General features: G+C 37.3%; 2 long non-coding RNA genes across 2 annotated transcripts; one reads left to right on the top strand and one right to left on the bottom strand.

Annotated features, from left to right (window-relative positions):
• Positions 1-4952: 4952 nt before the first annotated feature.
• LOC124344402 lies at positions 4953-22614 on the bottom strand. The gene is made up of 3 exons (XR_006919730.1): positions 22601-22614; positions 19031-19032; positions 4953-5038 (listed from the first exon to the last, which is right to left on the bottom strand). It is a non-coding gene; the product is annotated as an uncharacterized LOC124344402 (long non-coding RNA).
• On the top strand, positions 15922-17146 carry LOC124344401. The gene is made up of 5 exons (XR_006919729.1): positions 15922-16274; positions 16419-16499; positions 16588-16665; positions 16726-16835; positions 16903-17146. It is a non-coding gene; the product is annotated as an uncharacterized LOC124344401 (long non-coding RNA).
• Positions 22615-23854: the final 1240 nt, after the last annotated feature.

Genomic DNA, 23854 nt, shown 5'->3' with positions numbered 1-23854 from the left:
TTATGAAACCTTTCACGCGCGCGGGAGTTCAAGGGATCGGAATTGCAATGTTAAGTTACATTACAAAACCATGCCAATTTTCACTTCACATTCCACAATCACAGACGAAAGCTGCCCTTCGGGAACCTCTCCAAGGAGCCTCGGCGTATTGTAAGCAGTATTGGTATCATGATTGTTTCTTTTTTTTCATCTTTCACTCCCACTGTCGCAATGTGGAAGAAAAACTCCGTAAAAGAGGGATTCCGTAATAAAAACTGTTTGTAACGTAGCGCTTTGACGGGTTTTTGTTTTGTTCGTCCTGCCCTCTAGTGTGGTTTTTATCTCTACACGCTGATTTCCGCGAATCGTGCGCCAATCATGGACTACTCTATTATAAGGACTGGACTCTTCGATGATTCCTATGTCTGCCTTGTAATTTTTTTTACTTCGATATAAGAAAAAGCATTAAAAAATAAGTGCTGAGTTAATAAATGTTCCTATACCTAAAATTCATTGTTTAAAAGATATTTCTCTTTTTCTTTTATTAGAAGGGGATTTTCGGCGAATTGACTCATTCACCCACCAAACAGCTTAAGCTCTTGTAAGTTGTGTCTGCAAGTATGAAGATTTGATCATCAGCTGTTGATATCGGCAACAAACAACACGTGCAGCCGTGCATTTACTTGTAAACAGAGCATTAGTAAGAACTTGGGATGTTTGGCGGGTAGATGGCGAATGATTCAAGTCACCGAAGTTCCCCTTTTCCGAAAAATCAAACCTTAATATATTTTTTTCCCTATGTTTTTATAAAAAAATTTAACATAGCTGAACGCGCCTTTAAAAACTCAATTTATTTGAGTTGTGAGTTCCTTGAGTTGAGTGTTCCTTATTTTGCTGTAAAAAAGCCTACCTGACAGGCTTTAACACGGCAAGATAGGAGAAGAGTCCAGTCCTTGGTCGTATCAAGTAGCTAAGATCTCAGCGCAACTCAGCTTGGATCACTACTTGATAAATTTTCTCTCGTCTGCTCAGTGATTTAAATCGATAGGGGAGAGGGAGGCTAGCTGGCATGTGGGGTAAGTTGGCATTTTGCTAGTTAGACCCCTTACAGACCAAAACAAATCAAGCCTTTTACACCAAATATGTAAGAACCAGAAAGTTTTTTTTGGTCCTCTCAACACTTTTCATTTTTCTCATAGTATAAAACTCTAAGAGTGTCAGAATACCCAAGCAAAAAAGAATTAATGTTTGTCTTGTTTTTAAAGAAACCCGACATTTATACATTAAAAGGTGATTTAGTTATCAATTTATTTGTTCGTAAAGCACCCTGTTCCCTATTTCTCACGAGATGCTGAGTTGAAAGTTTTAAATATTCGACCTAGAAATTTCTGAGCAATGGAGAATCGTCAGCTGCCAACTTACCCCGTAGGTGGGGCAAGTTGACAGACTTTTTTTCAGTTTTTCTCAATTTCACAATTTCGTGTAAATGAACATTGTAAACAAATACGATCAATTTATAGAGAATTGAAATCTGAATTTGATTTATTCATTCAATTTGCAAAACGTGTGGTAAAAAAATTAAAATAAATTCACAAAAAGTGACCATGCCAACTAGCCCCCCTCTCCCCCTACATATATCGTCTTGCAGCCAGCTTTTATAGTGACACTCTTTTTGTTTTTGAAACATGGCGATTTCTCAACAGCCACGCATATTGACAATTGCTATGGTCATAAGTGAAGTGATACAACAGGATATTGATGAATGTGATGTTATTTGTCACGAGTTCAGCCAACCTCATATTGCTCAACAAGACATTTTAAATTCAGGGCGAGATGGTACAAGTCAATTCACTGGGATTGAAGACTATGTCGATAGCTAAGCAAATTCTTACAATACGCGCGTAATTTTTGGGTTTCTTGGTGGGCCTTAACGTTCCAAACCCTTCCCTCTCGGCAAAAAAAATTTCCTTCTATCCTTTTTGCTTTTTCTCTTCTTCTTTTTTCTTAATAGCTTTATAGGAAACATTATCTTAAAATAATCAACAACTATATCGATATCATGTACTGTCATGCTTGAAAGTTTCGTTAGCAGGCAAATGGCTCTATATGTTTTAATTTTAACCGAGCGAGAAGTCGAGATGTTAAAGGTGCCCAACAATTTATCAATGAATTAAGAAATGGATAAATAAATCATTTTTTTACGGTCACGTGTTATATTCATGTTAACAAAGAGACCAAGGACAGCAAAATTAATTTCAAATTTTTATTCAGAATAGAAATTAATTAATTAATAAAAACCATACTATACCAGCGACAAGCCCATCATCAACCAATATAGCAATCATGAGATAGGAGTCCCGAGTGATGCGATGGTAGACGCAGGGATCGACAGTGCTCCAGGAAAGGCAAAACGAAGAAGAGGGGTGTGGAGCAACTGTTTTCAAATAACTCAAATAAGAGATGCTTTAATAGCACATAGTAACGTGCCCCACCGACGGAATTGACTTGAAGTGGGCCGAAAAGATCAGAAAAATCAGTTTACCAACAATGTCAGAAGTTTAGGTGGTACGAGAGAACGGCCTCTCTTGCATTTTGCCAAGTAAGCACCCATGACATCTTACATGTATTTTTCGCCCACCAGGGGGATGGTCAAACCACTCACGCCAACTCCAGACGCCATCCGTTGAACTGCTCTACCGTTGATTCCTTCATGTGTGTGTTTTCTAGTAGTGAGTAGTGTTTGAATTATTGTGTGTCGAATCCAACAAATCTCCTCATTGGTGAGTTATAAAGAATTGTCAATCCTATGGTTATAAGGACAAATAAAATACAGACTCTACTTGGGTATAAAATTTAAAGTAAGCTCGTTATATTATTCTTACAGGTTATGGGGCCAGATTTCACCGTACCATAAAAGAAAAGGGGAGACCATTCCCAACTTTAAACTCCTCCAGTTTTTACCCATTATCTCCCATCCCCTTCATACGATTTAGTTTCTTTTTTTGAAATAAATAATGTTTGCCCTCCCTCACCTCCTGATATTTTTCGTTTCTCTATAATAAGAATTGCCAAATATATATATATTGATATAATTGAATATATTGATTTTAATTTTTGGGTGTTTTTCCTGTACCGGGATGATTTTGGACAGACGCCTACTTATTTAGACGGGGTCGAAAAATGGAGAAGAATCCAATTAAAAATTTAAAAAAAATGAGCCGATAGCTATAGTAAGGGACAATTAAAACATGGTTTCTTAAAGAAATATTGTTAAATAAAAAAATTTTCTAATACATTAAGTTTTTGACAGTGAATGCAAGAGAAAAGGGGGAGTTTACCTTATTTTGATCTTTACCTTACGGGTATCTTTCAAATCAATTTTGAGCCATCGCAATGATTGGCGCTTTGACTTTGACTCTCCCCTAACACGCCCACCTATAGTGAAAAGTCACCCCTCGTTAGTGTCTAACTTGACCCCAAAAAACAACATTTTGCAAAATCAAGATTGCGAAAAAAAAAATTGAAGCAGTAAAATTATTTCCTTTTTGAGGAATTATTTATTAATGGCTAACCTAGAGTTTTACAACAGTTTTAACTGAATAGTTGTAACAATAAATATGACAAATTTCACCGAGAAGAGAAAAAAAATTTGTGAATTTTTTCTACTGTTTTTTATTTTTTTAATTACTCGGAAAATATTCGACGTAAGTATTTCAAATTTTAACACCGTACGCGGACGATAAAAAAAACTAATCCTATAAAAATAAAAAAATTATTTCTATTATTTCTATTTTTAGGTCACTGTATAATATGGGACGGTGTATACAAAGTGGGAACGGTCTCCCCATATCAGAATGGCTCAAAATTATTGAAGAAATTAGAATGACTCTTTGGATGCTATAGAGCAATTAAGAAAATTCGATAGAACTCAATTTAGGGGAGAACGGGGCAATTGAGGTATTGTGTAAGTTGGCACCCACCGGTTTTTGTCCTCTTGCGATCGAGGGATTGCATTTGAAAAATTACCAGTTATAGTTTTTAATAAAAATGCGCATCTTAAAAAAAAAGAAATTACGGAAATAGTCCATGTAGTATGGATACAGCAAAATAAAAAAAAATTTGGCCATTAAATCGTGTTTTCCATTTCGTTTTCTTTTTTCTTTTGTGGACTTCCCTGGTTAACTTAAAATTTATAAAAAATAAGTTTCTGAAAGGAAATTCTTTCTTCTTTCAGAATACAATTTTAATTAATTTTTACTAACAAAATTATTGCTTAAAAACGCAAAAAAATTCTCTTTTCGAGAAGTGCGGGCTCAAAAACAAAAAAAGCGCCAACTAGTACAACTATCCCCTACCCCATGGAAGCATAACATGGTAAAAATGTTCACTCTCAAGCAAATGAGACTAATTCAAGACTGATAGACAAGTTTATTCAAGGTGAAGTCAATGAACCTGAGAAAATCTTAGATGGTGAAGGTGCTCTTCGTGTAGTCACCAAATAGAAAATCATTAATTAATGGAGAATGATGGCTACGGCAATTTTCTCATATTCAATTTCTGTGATGAGAATAACAAGCTTACAGTTCTCAACTGCAGAGCAAATTATGATATATGGAATCGATTCGAAAACCGGTATCTTCACCAGTTTGCAAATAATAAGCATCTCTTGCACAGAGACTTTATGAATCGGAGACGAGACGTGAATCGCGAGTCGAAAATCAAGATTTTATGATTCGCATTACTGAGCTAGAATCCAAAGCCGCTGAACTCAATGATCTTGAAGGAATGGTAACAAAAAGCATCTCTACATTACTTAATATTCTTTGGGTTGTTTCTCATCCAGTTTCATTGCGCAACATTTCTGGTTAGTCGAGGTGACTAAACACCATCTTATTTTACTACCATTTTGTGTAGTCTTCCTGAACAGTTTGAAAATCTCACCTCTATTTGGGACAATTTCCAGACGGTGATAGAACAATGGAGTCACTGCGTGCTCGTATTGTTGGGGAAGAAAGAAGGTTCAACAACAGTCAAGTGCATTCAAAATCTCGGTCAGTGACTACGACAATCAGCCCCATGCTAATTCTAACGGGAACTCTGCCATGATTGGTAACGAATCGCGTGAAAGAGGACATTTCTGAGGAGGAAGAGTTCAGTCAAGAGGCCACATCAGTAGTGGAATTAATCGAGATCTTGTTTCGTGCTCATACTGCGGTAAATACCGCCATCTTGAATTTGAATGCCGCCCCCGTATAGCAAATTAAAGCTAGAAAACCAAGTCAAGCTGTTTTCACAACAAACGATCAACAACCTAAAGACGATTAATACCCATCTAATTCGTACAGGAAGAGAGTTGATTGTTCCTTCACCTCGTCCTGTTGCTTAATGACTGCGATTTCAAAAGACATTTACCTTGATTCGGGTGCTACTAGGCATATGAGTGGGGATGAATCTCTGGTAACTGATCTCCATATCATCCCCAACATTAGCTGGCCTGTCAATCATGATCTGTCATCTCAAAATCGATTTAAAGTTTCACACAGTAAAACTCGCGTAATCTGTTTGACGTCGTTTAGTATTACATTCAAAGAAAGCCCTACAATGCCATGTAGTGCTTAATGTACCAACCACAAACATAAAGAATTGTAACTACGATACACCTCACTAAGGTATTTATGCTGTTTTCAAATAAAATGTCAAATATGGCACACAAATACTCAGAGATTGGTGAAGATGAAGCAGAATATATACAATTTTTCAAAGTTTTTCTTCATTTAAAATTTTCTTCATTCTTTACCATCTGTTTTAATATTTGGTATGTTGAAAAGATTTTGAAGAGCGAAATTTACATAACACGATTTTTCAAACTTAGAGTTCTATATGAAATAGTAAGGTTCTTTTATGAGAGTAAAATACATTTTTCGTGTTGGAAAACTGAACTCACCTATAAGGCTTATATGAGATACACTTTCCACCAATGTCCACTTTCTGAGGAAAGTATTCCTTTTTTATTCGGAAAACGTCTGCGGATACTTAACCGGACGACAAATTTTTTAATGTTTGGAAATGATTGGTGCCATATGCGGATTTTTCATTTTCTTTAGAAATTAAGTAGGTCAGTAATTTGATTTATGGATGATAATTTGAAAGATTGGAGCTCTGAAATTACAACCTCCTGAAGAGAATGGACTAGATGTTAGGGTTGTTTTTTTCCCCTTTTTTTGTAGTTGTCGTAGTTCTATTCGATATATTTTTGTTTTTAATTCGACATGTTTTTTTTTGTTTAACAGCCAAAGCGTATATACACATTTTTTATTCCATCAGATTCTCTTGTAAAGAATGAGACGGGCCTTGGAAAATCGGAGAAAATCGGCCTTTTCGTGCTTCGAGGTGGTTTCAGCACTTACGACATACGACACCCAGCGATGTTACGACCGGTCAAAACTGGAGAATGCAGAAGTAAAAAACTAAATATGGACGGGATTATCCTCCCCCATCCCCAACATAAAAAAATGCGATTCACTTCAAATCGACCTCACCCGTCAAATTATAGGCACAAGGGATTTAATTGTGGCAAGTTATTCGACCGTTTTTGAAGTTACTTTGCACGATGTCTCCAATTGTTAATTTTGACTGCCAAATTGGATGATTTTTAATTCGTGTTGTTTAATTGTTCCAAACGTCAGCCAAAAAAATGACGTAAAAAAAACGTCAAAGTCAATCACAACGGGAATATCTCACGTAAAAAGTCCACGTCAAAACGTCAAATGTCAGCAAACAAATCTTACGTCAAAAGTCATGACTTAACACTAGACATTTTGCATTACATTATTTCGATCAAAAATTTTTCAAAATACTGCTTGAAAGACAATTTGGAAAAAAAACTAAACTGAAAGTTTAACTGACACATCAGAAGGTCATCTGTTGTTACAGAAAATTACCAGACAAAAATAAAAGGTTGTTATAATTTTTATTGACTTTGACGGCAAATTGTTGTTTTTACGCTTCCAAAACGTCAAACGTGAACGTCAAAGTCAGTGATTTTTTGGGACTACGTCAAAAGTCACCACCACGTCAAAATGTGCAAAAAAATTACTTAAGAAGCAAAGAAATTCCCCAGATGGAGTAATTTCCAAGAGCCAATTTCTCGGATGATGCAAACACCTGAAGTTTGAAACTAGAATGAAAAAAATAAAATGGTATTGAAAAGTGGCTTTAAACTCTTTCTACAAACATTACCTTTTCAACAACAAAAAATGAAACAAGACTTACCACGACAGAAATTTGTGTGCATTTCCTTGTTACGTAAGTTAGGTAGATGAACACTTTCAAAGATTTTGCCAGCAAAGGGCTGAATATTTGACTGACGACAACCAATACTTGCTCGAGAACAATGTCCAACATCTCCTCTTCCAAATTTCGGTGATGTGAAGTTTCCACTGATCGATGTCCATTGGTATTTACATTTTTGTCGTTAAATTAACGTACTAAACTAAACGTAGATGTGCGTTCAATTAATGTATCTATAGCATATGTATGAGCAGCGCATCTATAGCCACTGAATGTTGGGTTTACTACAATGTAGTTTCGGATGTCGGCGTGTCGTCTGTTTCATTCAATCCCGAAAACAGGAAAACTGAAAAATTACGTGGTTTAATGGAGTAATCTCTGTTTGGTTTGATTTCTAATAACTTTTTTTTTATTTTGTATGTGTAGAATGAAAACTAAACGATAAATTTCAGTGCCACCCAAGGATATTACATTTGAAAATCCAAACTTCAAAGTTGACCAAATCAGCCTGATTCCAAACGAGTATCTCTTAGCTGTTGGAAGATAAGCAACTGACACGACCCACCATTTTCGAGCCGAATAATTGTACTACAAATTTTAAGTTTTCCTATTTTATCTAATGTTTAATTTTCATCTCAATTTAATAATTTGGATATTAAACAACTTGAGGGTAAAATAATAGTTTAGCTTAATTAAAATATTTTGATTTTAAGCAACTTGAGTGAAGAACAATCACTATAGCTTAGTTAATTCTAAGCGTGTGCAATGTTGTCAATGAAAAAAAATAGTTGATAAGTAATTTGAGAGCAGAATAATGGCGCTATAATTATTAGGGTATAGTATGACAGAAAAAGGAGAAATCAACAAAAAATTTTACGACAGAAGTTTATTGCACATTTGACGCTTTTGTCGATGCCAGATACTCCATTCGTGGATTGATACGCTGTCGTTGAAAATCCCATAATCTCTCAACATTTTAACCTGTTGGATTGCATACTGGGAAAATATTTCCCCGGAACAAGGATTAAAATTCTTCTGTTCCATCTGGCTAAGTTTACTCTAAGCCCAGTCCATTTCGTAATATATAATTTATTTTATTTAAATCCAAAAACTATTTGGTTAAAAAAAAATTAAGGCAATGTTTGAACTTTATGCCGAAAATTCGAGGTTCCTCCCGGCAATCTTTTCTTTTTCTGCCATGGAAGTGTTAATGACAAACAAAGGATTGGCAACCATTCCATTCAATACATTCTTTTCTGGGGAAGAATTTTTTCATGCAATTGAAGAGACCCATATAAACCCTTTATGCTGCAGTACACCCCAACAGTGGAAGGATTTCTACTTCAATGTGTTTAGTGGAAAATCCTTTCGGAATATATAAATTTGATTCATTCTTGCCTTACATGACGTTCCTTGTGGGTATTATTATGGCGAGTTTCGGTCCAAAAACAATTATCTGGTGGTTCCGTGCATTTTGTTTATGTATTACTAGAGGGGGAGGGTGTTATTGATTAGTGAAATTTTTTGTGAGACAATTTGATTGTATAATTGGAGTCTAATTATCGTACTTTTAGAGGAAGTTACCCTCTTCTGAATGGTGGGAGATCAATTTATCTCAAACCAATCTTCATATAAGTGATCTTTATTTGATTCATAAAAATTGAAAAATCTACTCTTTTTTACCTACTAATGGCTTTTTCAAACCATCTGCGGTATCCCTGAGATCAAGAGCGGGAATTGGCGTCAACCTTACATAATACTTTTTTTCATTCATTTTATCTGTTCACATCTCAAACTGCAGACGTGTGCTTTTAAGTCATAACAAAAATATTTTTTTTTTCAGAAAAATAAACTATATGGTCTCAAAAAGGGGGAACCCAGGCGTTGTGAATCCTTTAAAAAAACAAAAAAAGTGTTGTTTGATGATAAAGACAAAACAAAATTTTTTGAAATTTGTTTTGAAAAATGTAGCATTTACTGTCGGGGATTCCATTAAGGATAAAAAAAAAGCTAAAGTAAAGGGGGCTTATTGCATGTTTGGATGCGGAAAATCTTACCTTCGCTGGATCTTTCAAGTAGATCATTCCCAGATCGTTAATGCTCTTACCCGATGTGGATTGAGTGCAGATGCCACGTCTTTGACGGAGTAAGGCAGACAGTGGGTGGAACTTTGGGGTTGAGGACCAGCGATTTGGCTGCCGAAATCATCGAGCACAAATCATCAACGATGGATTTACCAGGAACAAAAAAAAAATTTAGATGTAAACATTTCTAAATTTTTAAAGGAATTTAAAAATTGGTTTTACCGACTGAAGTATAGGGTTTTTGGTACTGGCGGGCGGTTGGTGAAATTTTAACAAGGATGGAGGCAAATTCGGGTGAATTGGCGAGCGTGCATAAATTAACGACCACTTTGATGAGAGGCTGAGTTGCAGCGGCGCAATTATCGTGATTGCGCTGGCTTCGCCGTCCAAGCCTAAACGATTCTTGCCCTGGTTGGCGGATGAATCATGATCGCATTGGGTGCAGGGGAAGAGAATGAACCAAAGAGCCGGAAGAGCTTCTTGTGCCTCTTTTTCCTGCCTCAGAAAAAGACTGACTTCAGCTGTAACTGGTATCATTCCGGCGGTCGTGTTTTCTTCACTCTTGACAGCGGTGCGTTCATGTTTTCCACACTCTTGACAGTGGCTGCGGTGGTGGCCGCTTCTTCAACCAACTCCGTTTTAACGGCTTGTTAGCCCACTTGCATTGGTTCCTGAAGACTAGGAGTATCTTTATTTCATGTTCGGTATTATAAAATTTCTTATCGTATTATAAAAATACTACCGTGTCTGCTCCCGTCAGGTTGACTCCATCATCACCACCAGGTCGATTAGATAGCAGGAAGCAAAATTTTTTGCTCCTCTCAAACGTAAAGTTGTCTTTCAATGATTGTCCAGAGGACGTAAATGCGGAAACACCGTGACATTCTTAAAAATATGTCAATGGGTACATCCAAGGCTGCGATTTTATATTGAAGCGATGAACATCTTAAACGACTTTGGGCTAAATGCTTCAATTTGTAATCGAGTTGGACGGAAGGGAGTCCGTTATCGTTTTTAATCATGTACCCATCATCGAGTATGGGCGCATTTTTCTGTTTAGACCGCATTTGGTCATCATCACGTTTTACGACAGTCGATGCATCCGTACTTGTTCCAAGTTCCAACGTAACGCGTTTCTATATCAGCCAAAGTCAGTTTCCAATTTATGAAATCAATATCAACGTTCTCTTGAATAACGGAGGCGTCTATATGATTGGAGATTTTTCAATACGGAAAGCTTCAACATGTCATCAACTGAGCAATGATTCTGGTTTGGATCTTTTGCGACCCAAGGAATAAACAATTTGGGGTTCAGGCTCGACGCGTTGCCTTAAGCATAAAGAATAATTAGCGTGCTTAATGATAAAAACTAGTTATTTTTATACGCACCTGTGTCCCTCGTGATCTAAATGGGAGCCATCTGCCTCAGATTGTATTTTGCTCTTGACTAAATATTTTTCAAATTCATTTTGGCCAAAACTTCAATTTACTTCTCAAACTTATGGGACTGCCCAAGCAGTACCAGGTTTTTGGGTTCTCAAACATAATCGTTTCATCGCCATTGTCTCATCCTTCCTGGTCGTCAATTTTATTCGACAAAGATCCGTCTCTCAATGAACCGGTTTTTTTTGCTCGCGTTGGTTATAACCCAAAGGTTCCTCCCAAAGAAGTCTAGAAGAAAACTTCTTAGAATTGCTCTTCTTAGTAAGAAAAGCAATAAGGAATTCTATTATAATACTTAATAAATATTTCTCTAACTTTGTGATATACACATAATTCAAAATCGCAAAAGTCTAGAAAATGGGCTATTTTTTCTCAAGTCTCAAAGATTTTCATCTCCACTTTTATCTCTGGCAAACATGGGACATGTAGGAAAAAAACTGGGCTATATTTACTCACAACTTCTCTTGTCGACTGAAAATTTGAACTTTTGCTAGTTCAGGTAGCAATGAAGAATAATGAAACTTTTTCTTCAAAACTGGGATTTTTTCAAGAAACTACATTGAATTTGATTCCATCCTTATACTATAGATAGCGAAACGGTTCTGAATTTTAATTCAAATTCAACATATATAGGTTTTGTCGATGCTCGTCTTCTTGATTTTTCTTCAATTTTGATTGATTTCACAACTAAGAATCTTTTGATTTCATCAATGGATAACCTTAGACTTTTTGAAAATAAAATTCTGCAAGATAAAGATGACACTTTACAGTTATTCACAATTTAACTATTTAATTAGCTTTATGTCTTTTAGGCATAATATCTGAGTATGACATTAAGTATGTTAACATTGGGAGATGCGTTGAAGATAATGCAGATAACCTTATTTGAACCTTAACGGCTAACAAACATGGAAAAGGAACACCAGTGGTGTTAATCCATGGATTCCTCTCTGCATTGGGATTATGGGTCCTGAACCTAGATGAACTTGCTAAAAACAGGCCAGTTTACGCAATTGATCTTTTGGGTAAATATTGTTACATCTTTGTTTTAGATTATAATTGTTTCATACGGTGCAATATTATTCCAGGTTTTGGATCCAGTGGACGACCAAGGAGGTCGTTCTATTCCTGCAAACTGGTACACCTAGACGTTACCAATGCACACTGCAGTACCCAATATATGGGCAAAGTAAGAAAATGTTTAAATATTTAAAAAAATTGTTTTCTAATTTTATTTTAACATTTCAGATAAGACATGCGTCCACAAACTGGCAGAAAAGAAAAAGGAAGCAAGAAATCTTGCATTCGTCGAGTTCGCTCAAACACTATTTGCCAAACAAATAATTCCTGCTGCACGTTCAGCAGTGATGCTGTAGAAGCCTAAAGGCAAATGGTTAAATCCATTGAGGCTTGGGTAACGAAGGTGTTGGGATCCAAAGATTTGTTTTTGTTGGACACAGGTATAATGCAATATTGATGCAGTAATTCGAATGGTAATGTAATAACTGTATTTTACTAGCATGGGAGGTGTTATCGTTTCGGCTAGTTTTCTTTATTTACGCTACGCATCACACCTTGTCTTTCTGAAACTTAACATTGATTCTACTCGGAGTTTCTTTCAATCGAAATTGCAGTCAGCTTTAACCAAACCGTTTCCTTGGTCGATCCATAGTCGTAGAATCGTCAAGTCAAGTCCTCCGATTCCTACATTGGACCTGTTCTCATCGAATCGGCGGTGAATCCTGTGATCAAAGCAGCGCTGCAAGGCATCCGGGAAGGCGACGTGATTACGTCGATGAACGGCCAACCGACCGAGAAAGAAGTCACCAACAGTCAAGCTCACGCACTTCTCAAAGAAGCCGGACCCACTCTGCGCCACGGTTTAAAACACAACTTTGCTCAGTTTGGCAGAGAAATACGGGCCCCAACCAACCAGTTTCACCGAAAATGAACAGGAGACAAAGAGGGCTGGGAAAACATAACTACAGTCATGAAAGATCCCGCATGACTGTACGTCACTCCAACATTGGATATATTGAAGGGGATGAGGACACATCGCCGGATCGAGGCCGAAGAAGAGAAAGAACAATTGCTGAGAGAATTGCCCGATCCGCTAGCAGGAGTGAACAGCAACCGGCTGCCGCTGCTGCAGCTCATAAAGTTCGTCGCGGCAGTCTACTAGCTGCTGCTGCTGTTGCCATTCCGGCACCCGGACGTGTCCCTCCAAATCCGCCGCAACCAGCTGCTTCTGCTATTGCCATTCCGGCACCCGGAATAGTCCCTCCAAATCCGCCGCAACCAGCTGCTTCTGCTGTTGCCATTCCGGCACCCGGAATAGTCCCACCAAATCCGCCGCAACCAGCTGCTGTTGCCATTCCGGCACCCGGACGTGTCCCTCCAAATCCGCCGCAACCAGCTGCTGCAGCCGCCGCCATTCCCGCTGTAGGCCGTGGCCAAGACATCCATCGACCAGCAGCTGCAGCCGCCGCCATTCCCGCTGTAGGCCGTGGCCAAGACATCCATCGACCAGCAGCTGCAGCCGCTCCTCTGGTGCGCCGGGACCAACATGTACAGCCACACATGTTGGTCCTTCAACACTTATTTGATTTCGTGACTGGTGCCCTAAGGTCGGGGGCGACAATTCGGACCTTTGAGACGGTATCGGGTTATAGGACAACCTATGCCATACAAGGTGACGCATTTGTTGCTACCTACGACTCCGTCAACAACTACGTGGCAGACAACAAGCGCGAGGCGGGCAGCCCCACCCCTACAGCATCCCTACCGAGTTTCACACCTTGTGCTGGTAGACCCTTGGGGGTTTCCTACTGAAAAGGCCAACGGAAACATTCCATTTTGGTTGAAGCCATTCAAATTTCTCACAGGACTTTTTACCCCCCTGTCGGCCCTCCGATTGTCTGAACGCTTAGGTTGGTTTACATAGCTAGTAGACTTGTGTAATTCAGCTTATTTTTATCTTACTTATAATCAATTTTGATCTTCTAAACAGGGCCAAAACTATCATGTAAAGGTTCTAAATACCTCTCTCAGAAATTTTCTGGAGCAGTCGAATATGCTCATGAGAACATTTCTCAATATCTTTATTGTTGCAACGCACAAAGTCCAACGTAAGAACGTTTAAAATTAAAATAATTTCATTCAACTATTGGCTAAAAAGTTTTCTTTGAATTAATATTTTCAATTTCACGGGAGAAACGTGCTTCATTCATACAATAGTTAGTAGTTCGTGTTAACATTAAGATTTCTTTTCTAATAAAAACTTTTATTTTTATTATTCGATGCATAGATGGGAAGTGGTTTTCAATGTGCCAAACATCCCATGGAGAACCGCCTTCCAGCACAGGAGCCAGGAATTCCGATAACTTTCATCTACGGAGCGAACTCGTGGATTGTAAGGGAGCCGGGCCGGATTGTGAAGGAGAGAAGAAAAGGATCCACTGTCAACCTCCATGTAAGCGTCTGTTTTTATTTTTTTCAGTTCAATTTTTAAATAAAGAGGTCTTCATTCAGGTAATTGGTGGCAACGGCCATCACGTTTATGCCGACCAAGTGAATAAATTTAATAAAATTGTTTTGGGAGCATGCATGGAGACTGACAATAGGAAGTCAGCTGCAGCCACTGCAAGAGTCGGGCATCACTCACCACCAAACGCGAGCGCGCTCTGAGCTTTCCACTTAGTCGCTCAGAGTGAGCGCGCCTCAAGCTCACCAAATTTTTTTTAAGTTGCAATTTTTTTTCAATTACTTATGTAACATTTTATCTTATGCCCCGGCGGTAGCCCCAACCACCTCAGGATGGCCGCCACCAAGGACATCACTCCCTGACGTCACGACCGGCACTGCCCGACGTCATCCCTCATCGTCACACCAGGCAACACGCGGATTCAGCAACCCCCGAGTCAGCACTCGTCCCAGCCGGACCGGATCTCCCTCAACCCCAGACAAGCCGCCACTACAGCCTGGACTTACGCTCCACCAAGCCTTACGAATAATACGTAATAATAAATTATTTTGACTTTGAATGTTGTCCTCGTTGTTTCTTAAAAAATAAAAAATAAACTAGAATGTTAAGCAGAGACCCCTTTTTCACGAATTTAGGCTTGAATCGTTTTGGCTGATGGCTAACCTTACAATCAAAATTGTAATATCCAATGATTCATACTTTCACTCGTGTTGGTGGAACCACGGACAGAGATGAAGGAGAGCCTTATTAAAAACAACTGACAGCGTCACCCCCTTCTAAAAAATTGCCAGGTTGAGAAAATTATACTTGGTGCCCGGGGTTGCCATTGGGATACAATTAATGGCCTGGGGACTTCTGTTTTTAAGTCGGTTGTCATCACATTTTGTTTTGACAGTTGTCTTCTGCTTGTTTACATATATAGGGTGGGAAATTCCACACCACACAACGCAACAAAACGAGTCACGTTGGGCAGACGACACGATGGCTGTTGTCAAGGAAGCAGACTTTTCAAACACTTTTACGCAAGGCAGCAAGGCAACTCCCGAGACCCGAGTATAATTCCCGCAATTATTTAGGTTAAAACTGCTGAATATTATTTCCGCGGCATGTCAAAATTCTTTTATTGGTATTTAAAGTTACTTTTATTTTCGTTTCTTTATGTAATTTGTTTTTCTTTATTTTATTTTATTGTTGCATCAAAAATTACTTTTTTTTCAATTATTTAGCACATACTCGATCTACTTGAGTTGCACCCAGGTAAACGGGTAGTAATCGATTTCACCCGGGTACTCCTGGTATCGAGTAGAGACGACGAGTACTCGACATCGCTAGATCGAATGGGTCCGGCAAAGTCAGACAAAGCGAGGGGGAATGCCTGTAGCTCTACTTGCAGGCAAAAAGCTACTTCAACTGCTCAGTAGCACGATCTATTCAAATGTAAAAAAAGATGCCAAACAGCTCTACATATAAAAACCGTGGCAATATAAAAATTAATGTTATATTTTTTTCCCTTGTTTGTTAATTTCTGGTCTCTTTTTTATTTTGTTTTCGTTTCTATTTTTTAGTTACTACGTTTTCGTAGTACGTTAACGTTTGCACCTATTTAGAAAGCTGCACCGTCGGTTTGGTTTACAGAGAAAGTTAACAGTTATAGTTTTACCATAGACAAAGACCACTGGTTGATGCTCTTCATAAGAAAATTAACATGGCCAACTGTCGCCAACGTTCTTGCTACCCTTCCTCCGATTTCTCCAACCCCGTATTACTTCTCCTGCTCTCTAGTGTACGTTTTCATCTCTACGTTCTGTTTCCTGCTCGCCAACCGTCCGCCATTGTTCGTGGCAGTTCGTAGAGTCCTCGACGTCGTGAATTTTCAATTTTGCAAAAGAAATGTCGTTGCCGACAGAAAAAGATAAGCTTTGTATATTGTTTCGTTTGTGATGATGATGGAAATCATACAATTGGGCTGCTGGTGCCAAAACAAAAAGATTGTGGTATGTTTCCAAAGTATTAACAGTTTTCACACAAGCTATCCTGTTGATCCTCTTGCTGAATCTCTTAATTGTTCTCAAGCTTAAAACGTATTTTTTTTTAAATAATCAAAGCATGTAACACAATATAACTGTTGTTATTTACAGGTTGGCCAAGGAAATATAACCCATTTTCTGATTCCAACAAAGAAAATCGTCAAGCTCTCACTTCCAAATCTTCTAATAATGGTAAATTATTCCAAGTTTTCATGTCATTTCATCATTGCATATTTCATTACAAGGCATGGTCAAAATATTACCAAAATTGTTATCTTAGGGGTGGAACATGTAAATGCATTCCAATATCTGAGCACTGGAAATCGTCAGCCTCCCATTTCCAAAGCTTCAAATAATGGTACTTTGAAACATAAATGTTTAAATTTAAAGCATCAAATGACAGATTCATTTTTTGCAGGTACACTCATAACTTATCTATTCTGCCAGCCCCGTGAATACTCTGAGATCACTGATAGTTCCAATAGGTCATGTAATGTGTTTGCAGGGTAAATGTGTCCAAGCTCTAAGGTAAATAATTATGAAAGTGTAAAGGATTAGATTGTAATCTAATCAAACTCTTTTTCATTAATTCAAGGCTAGTAGCATTTAATTACCTTGGCGGCTTGGCACATATATCAAATATATCCCCCATCATATCCCATTCCATATGATCCAAATGAAGAATATGCAATAATTTATCTTGGTTAAACCTTCGTGACCCATACCATCATATGCCTCGTTATCCAAATGAAAAAAAGACTAGGCAATTGATAATGATTAATGAAGAAGAAATGAAATATATACGAAAATTGACTAAGATATACCCATTCAACGATTTCAATAAATCAATGTCCAAACAATGTTTCTCATTTCTTACCTTCATTTTATTAATAGCAATCATCACTTTACAACATGAAAATTAATAAGCAAACAATATAACAATTAAATGCAACTTATCATAAAAATTTTTATGGAAAAACCACTTGGGATTTTTAAAACGTTAGCAAAGAATTTGAAAAAAAACAGAAATAAATCAATCTTCGTCTGCAACACCCTTCGTAGCCATGGTGCAGTACAGCAGTTTATCCGCTAGAGGCACTACAATCGATACGGGAGCTCGGGGTCAGTAGGGATAGGGCTAAAAGGATAGCACATGCGAAACCAGTCTTCTTTATCTATGGTTTTACCCTAGGAGCTAAATTTCCACACACTTCTTTTTCTTTTATTACTCTTCTGCTCATGAAAAAAATGACCCCTCTTGAATTGGTCGCGAAAAAGCAGAGAAAGCTCACGAAATGAAACAATCTGATAGAACCTCAGTTAATTATTTTCTGAATTCTTTCACCTCTGAAATGCGTTTGAAATTAATTTTCTGAAATTTTCACTCTCATTCTTTTTGGGTACTCGAAGACCGGGTAGGGTCTCTTCGAGTATGCCTTCGATTACCATTAGCGTACTCAAAGGGTTTTACACCCTATACCGATCATCGAGTTCCATACCCGAGTTCGGTTACCCTGGCGCACCGAAGGCCTTTTGGTTACCTCTTCGAGTACGCTGAACTAGCCTTGAACTTACTCGAGATTTCGGGTAGGTCACTCGAACAGTTAAACGTACACGAAGTTCGGTGCGAAAAACTTCATTTATTATAATGAAAAACTATCAATCTTGAAAAATTTATAAGTCCAAACTGCAAAAGTATGACTACTAAACTATATGAAAAATTTTAAATCTGAAATTTTTTTTAAAGTCCCAACCCCAAAAGTAATTTAGAAATGTATCATATTGTGTGATAATAAAACTAGCGGGCTGCGAAAAACTCGTGGTAATTCGAAGTGAGGGAAAATTTACAGTCTTGAAAAATTTTGAAGTCCCAACTGCAAAAGTATAATAACCGAACCATGGAAAAATTTTTATTTTGCGAAATATTTCTAAGTCCCAACCCCAAAAGAATGAATGTAAATGTATAAGTTTCTATCGTAGAATATCTAGAATGGTCCATCGGAAGAAGCTCTGACGGGAATGCGAGAGACCTGAGTTCATTACTCAGAAGTCATCAATCTTTTGTTGTATCAAAATTACTATTTCGAACGGTTCGAGTATAGGTAATCGATCAACTATCACTCGAGTTTCGAGCTATTATCACTGTCATTTGAGTGGTGACGCATTTTGCACTGAGCTTCGGTGCACTTCAAGAACCTTAAAAGAATGAGTGTGTGACATTGTTTTACAGTAGAAAAGGTCTCAATATTATGTATAATGAATATGTTTGTACTACCAGAAATTGGAAAGGTGCCATCGAAAAGTATTTTTTGTTGATTATAAAATAGTTTTTTTGACGGAAAACGAAGATCTCATTGTTTGCCTGTTTTTAAATTCGAAAAACGATAACCTGTCAAATACTTTAGAAATTTAAGGACAAGGACTTGAAATAAAATGGGACTTTGAAAGTATTTTTAGTTTGGGGAAATTTATAGTAGGTTTAATGTTTTTAGATTGTCTGATAGATGATGGGGACTCAACAATTGGGAAAATGGATATAACAAATTATAAAAATTTGTATAGTTGGTATAGCTACAAGCTACGAATACAAGAGTCAGACGTTCGGTCGTGGCAAGGAATTTTTATTAAAAATCGTTTTTATTTCGAAAGAAAGAATAGTTCCCACTGGTTATGACTTAAAAGTTTTACTTAAAAAAAGTTTTAAAATTGGGCGAAAAAGGTACTTCTAGCGTGATAAAAGGAAAAACTACGTAGTGGCTGGTCAGATAAAATCAGATCTTTTTTTTAGAAAAAGGCTGTTGGTTGAAAAACCTAATGAATTTTCCGGAGCAAGAAAAAAAGAAATTTTGTGAAAATTGGAACAATACGCATTGTATGCACACTATGCTACATCTCACCTTGAAACGAGGCAGTCTAAACTGCTGAAAAGATGTGTTTACGTTCAGTAAGCCAGCAGAAGCTCTTATCTATTGGCCTTCATTTTAGACCTATAAAAATTAACCCGGACTTCATATTTATCGAAATCATATTTCTATAGGTCTAAAAAGATAAGATCTTCTGCTGGCTTCCGCAAGGAGCGCGAAGAAAAGTACAAAAAATGGTTGCCTGGCAGCGAAGGAAAATGGCTAAATGAGCCTCTCAGAAAATTGATGATAATTCAACCAATCAAATCTTGACAGAAAATTCCTTTGGGATTTTGATGGCTGGGATAGAGATGAACCTTTTCAGAAAATTAGTTTTTCCTATAGTTCCCTGCTTTTCAGAAGAAAAGCGATGCGAAAGTCCCAAAAATTTCTGATACTATTTAAAAAACCGAATTTTAAAGCTAAATATTTCCTAAACGGATAGGAATTTTGTCTTTCTGCAAACGCAGGCAAAGCCGGCGTGCAGAGACGAACAGGAATAAATTTTTTCATAATTTGAAGGCCCTTTCCGGATTTAGATATTAAAAACCGTGCCATGATTTCGGTCTACTCGAATCGTGGATTGATAGTTTTAAAAAATACTGAAATAGTCCAAGTAGTATTGGAACAACAAGTAAAATAGTTTTTGGCTCTTAAATCGTGTTGTACATTTCGTTTTCTTTTGTAGAATTCCCTAGTTCACCCAGTAGTTTTCCCTGGTAATATCTTGAAATTAATTTGAAATTATCTTAACATTCCCAAAATGTTTACTTTTATGTTTGATATTGTACTCTTGGTTTTTAGCAGAAAAAGAGACGGTGGATTCTTGGGACGAATCAAGTGAAGACAGGACAACTGTACAAACTAATAGGGCACTAGGCAATCCCCGTGTTATTGTTGAAGATGGCCAAAATAAATTACTGCCAAAGAATGTCGTGAAAAAGGCTGGACAGAAAATAAAAGTTTCAACTGGCTCTACCCAGAAGCCTTCTGAAAAAACCCCTATTGGATTTTTCCGCCACTGCTGCTGTCAGCTGGCATACGACGGATGTATCTACATCCTTTTTTTTTATTTTAATGAAATAACGGGTAAATATTTCATCCAGAACATAATTTAATAGGACATCTTTAACTGATCGTAAACTCATAATTCATAATCTCTCTATAGAAATAAATGACGAGGAAGCTGTTGATGTATTGGAGGAGGCTAATCCATATGGAATCGAAGAACAGGAAGAAGAATGGGATCTTGATAAGTGGGACGATGCACAAACTGTGACAATGTTGAAAGTCTTCGAAACACTTAAGCCACAATTCGACGCTATCCCTATTCGAAGAAAATGAAGATATGGATAAAGGTTGTTTCCATACGTTTGGTAAATGAACTTTTTTAATTTGTTTTCTTTCGTATTTATCTAAAGTTGACGACATAGCAAAAATGAAGAAATAGTCGGCTTCCTTGTCCAGGAAAATAGCAAACATGAAGAGGACATACCGTTTTCTCGCAAGGCCCGGAGCGTCGTCAAAAGGTTGGAAATGATTTAAGATGATGGCCGATATCTTTGGCAATGACCCAACTGTTGAATTAGACCATGTAAATGAGGTTGATGACGGAGGCCTAAAGGCAAAGAAAACATTGCAGCCCAAGAGCAAGCAAAATTGTAGAAAAGAATTCATGGAGATCGAGAAGGAAAGAGTCGAAGCGTTAAAATCTTTGGCTGGAAGTCAACGCAATAAAAATAAAACGTTTGATATTTTAACTGCAGCAATTGTGAAAATCGCAGATCAATAGATTATTTCGGTTGGTAACTTTCACTTAACAATCACAACATTTGGCATTTCTAGCGAATCTTTTTTTTTTAAATGTACGGTTAGACCAAAAAGGAGTTTTACCCAAACATATTGTTGTTGGGATTGTCTTCTGTGAGTTTATTTTTTTAACAATAGGGCTGTTCGACATGTTTTTTTCACATTTGACACCATCGTGGCAATGGAGCAGTCGTTGGACGGACGTTCGAACGGATATCTCAATTACCGTTCCATGCCAAGTTTATCCTATTTTATTTTGGAAAAAATACTTACGACTGACTCTGGGTTTGAACCATCGCCTTATCGCCTTATCGCCTTATAGATTATAAAGCGAGTTCTCTAACCACTATCTATAAGACTGATAGTAAATATTAGTTGAAAACCTATAGGATGCTTAGTGTTTGCGACCTCTGTGTGTTAACGAGACTCGTTGTGACACGCTAAACGTTGATAATAGTGTTTGATGATGAGGAAAAAAATATAAATAAAAAAAATAAAAAAAAAATAAAATAATAATTAGAAAATAATAATAAAAACCATGACCTAACGGATGTTTCCTGGAGGTAACAAGGACAAAAAAAGGATATATTTAGGCTATCATTGCTAGACATCCTATGGCTGTCTTGTCTTCATCGGAAAATTTCAATTTGGATGTTGATATGGCTGGGATGTACAGACGTGAAATGGACGTCCAAGGGAGGAAATGTGCCACTAGGGTTATGATATGCCGAAATAGTCCAGTCATTTTAGCATTTATACCTAGAAAAAATGTAATTAGACATTTTTTTAATGAGCACTATTTCTACTTACTTTTTAAATAATGGAGCAGTCTAACATCCACGTTTCATTAAATTTGTGTCCGATAACTTTAACACATAAGTTTAGGCTCTCGGGCGTAAGTTGGGCAGGAGAATAAAGTTATGCTAAAATTATACGATGATCACATTTATTAACCAAACTTACGCATCCCAAAGTTTTCGGTGTTGAGAAAATATTAAGATTTTTTTCATAAGTAAACAAAAAGAAACATCAAAATTTTCTCCAATATTAAATTTCTTTGGAAACACACGAATTATGATTTCCTTCAAATAGACCTTTTTTATATGGCATAAATATTTAAGGTAGAACTCTGATTTTTGAATTTTTAAAAAGTGCAGAATCTTGTATTTCTACTGCATTCTATTTATTGGTAGACATATTGGCTGAATAAACCACGGAAAAATTGACGGCTTTTACAATAAGTTCTGTCGGATTGTTCAGGCTACATGGGTGAAGGACAAGGCAATGCAAATATGGGGGGAACATTTGACGCCGCATATAACTTTCACAATAGTTTTATAGCTCCATTATCTTGTATTTTTTTGCAGCAATATACAGGCTTGCAGCAATCGCTCCCATTGTGGCGGCGATAACTCGTCGAAGGATGTTAGGCTGCCACTCAGCTTCTTACATTTTACGTTTATTTTTTCTTTGGCAAATATAAATTTGCATTCCGCCATTCTTTTCCGTAATAGTAACAGATTCTCTATCGTTTAAATGAACGATAAATGGCCTGGAATTGAAACCCACAACCATGTCAACTTGAATTCTGACACCGCAATGTCCAAATAATTCCTAAGATTAAAAAATTTAACAATTAAATGTCTCACAAAAAGAAAAAAAAATTACCCGAATCCCAGGTCCGGTTTTCCAGTAGCAATAAGCTACCTTTCTTTTAAAAAATGGTGTAAAATGATATTTTAAGAAAAAAAATTATCCTATGTGAGATCCAAGATTAGTAAGCTAAGTGCATTGGTTTCACAACCATTTCCAGAAATTGTAGAGTTATGGAGTGGCTGACGAATGCAACCATTTGCAGGTAAGGTAAGAGTGGGTGATGAATAGTAGCCTCATTTTTGGTTTCCAGTGAGTTTTTTTGGTTACAAACTTTGGCTGTGTGAAGCCTAACGATTTTCTGTCCATCATCACAAACAATCTAGATTGAGTAAAAATGGGTAACAGTTAGGTTACCACATTAACTTTAAGCAAAACATTGTTAATTAACTAACTTATTTGCTAACGTGAGTATATATGGCTTTTTGGGGGTTTCCATTTCTTCGAAACTTTCTTATCTTTGAAAAGTTCCTCTTTGAACTCTTCAAGGACCAAATTCTTTTGGTTTACAATGTTTCTTAATTTGGAAGAAATTGTGTTAACCAACGCTTCTTCCTCTTCGGTTGATGCAGTAAACTTGACCTTCTTTAGAAGTTCTCGGTGTAGACATTTTCTGCTCGGAAACTTGAAACGAACTGGTTGGTTGGTTGGTTGTGTTGGTTTTTGAATAGGCGAACATCAGACTGTGTAGCTTTTTCTAGCAAGGTGTCTTTACAAGGAGATTATTTTTTTTCTTTGCTTCTCGGGTCCTGCAGGCTCGTTTTCTTGAAAATGATTAGCACTGCTCTCCGTTTTTCTTTTATTTCAGGGTAGATGGGGATTTTTCTTCTCGCGTGTTCTGACTTATGTTCTTGTGAATGTCTCTTCTTTCTTCTCCATAGCTTGGACATTCCAAGAGTCTTAGAGTTCTTAAAGTAAGTCCACTACGCTACACTCCCTCCATTCGAAGAGCTTCATTTTAATTTACTCTTGATAAGCCGAGACACACTCTTATGGCCTTTGCTTGAATCGAGTCCAGATTTGATTTTGTCGTTGGAGTTGCTGACTCATACAACTCTGCCCCGTAGTCAAATTTTGAGCGGATGAGACCATAATATACGCTCATCTGACTTGGATTGGCCCCATTTCGTTCCGCTCAGCGTTCTGAGGTTGTAAATTGATTTGTTGCAGCTTAACTCCACT

The sequence above is a fragment of the Daphnia pulicaria genome, chromosome 6 (assembly GCF_021234035.1).
Source record: "Daphnia pulicaria isolate SC F1-1A chromosome 6, SC_F0-13Bv2, whole genome shotgun sequence".
Classification (NCBI taxonomy): domain Eukaryota; kingdom Metazoa; phylum Arthropoda; class Branchiopoda; order Diplostraca; family Daphniidae; genus Daphnia; species Daphnia pulicaria.
The sequence above is the reverse complement of the archived record's forward strand: the minus strand, read 5'-3'. Positions and strand labels throughout refer to the sequence as shown.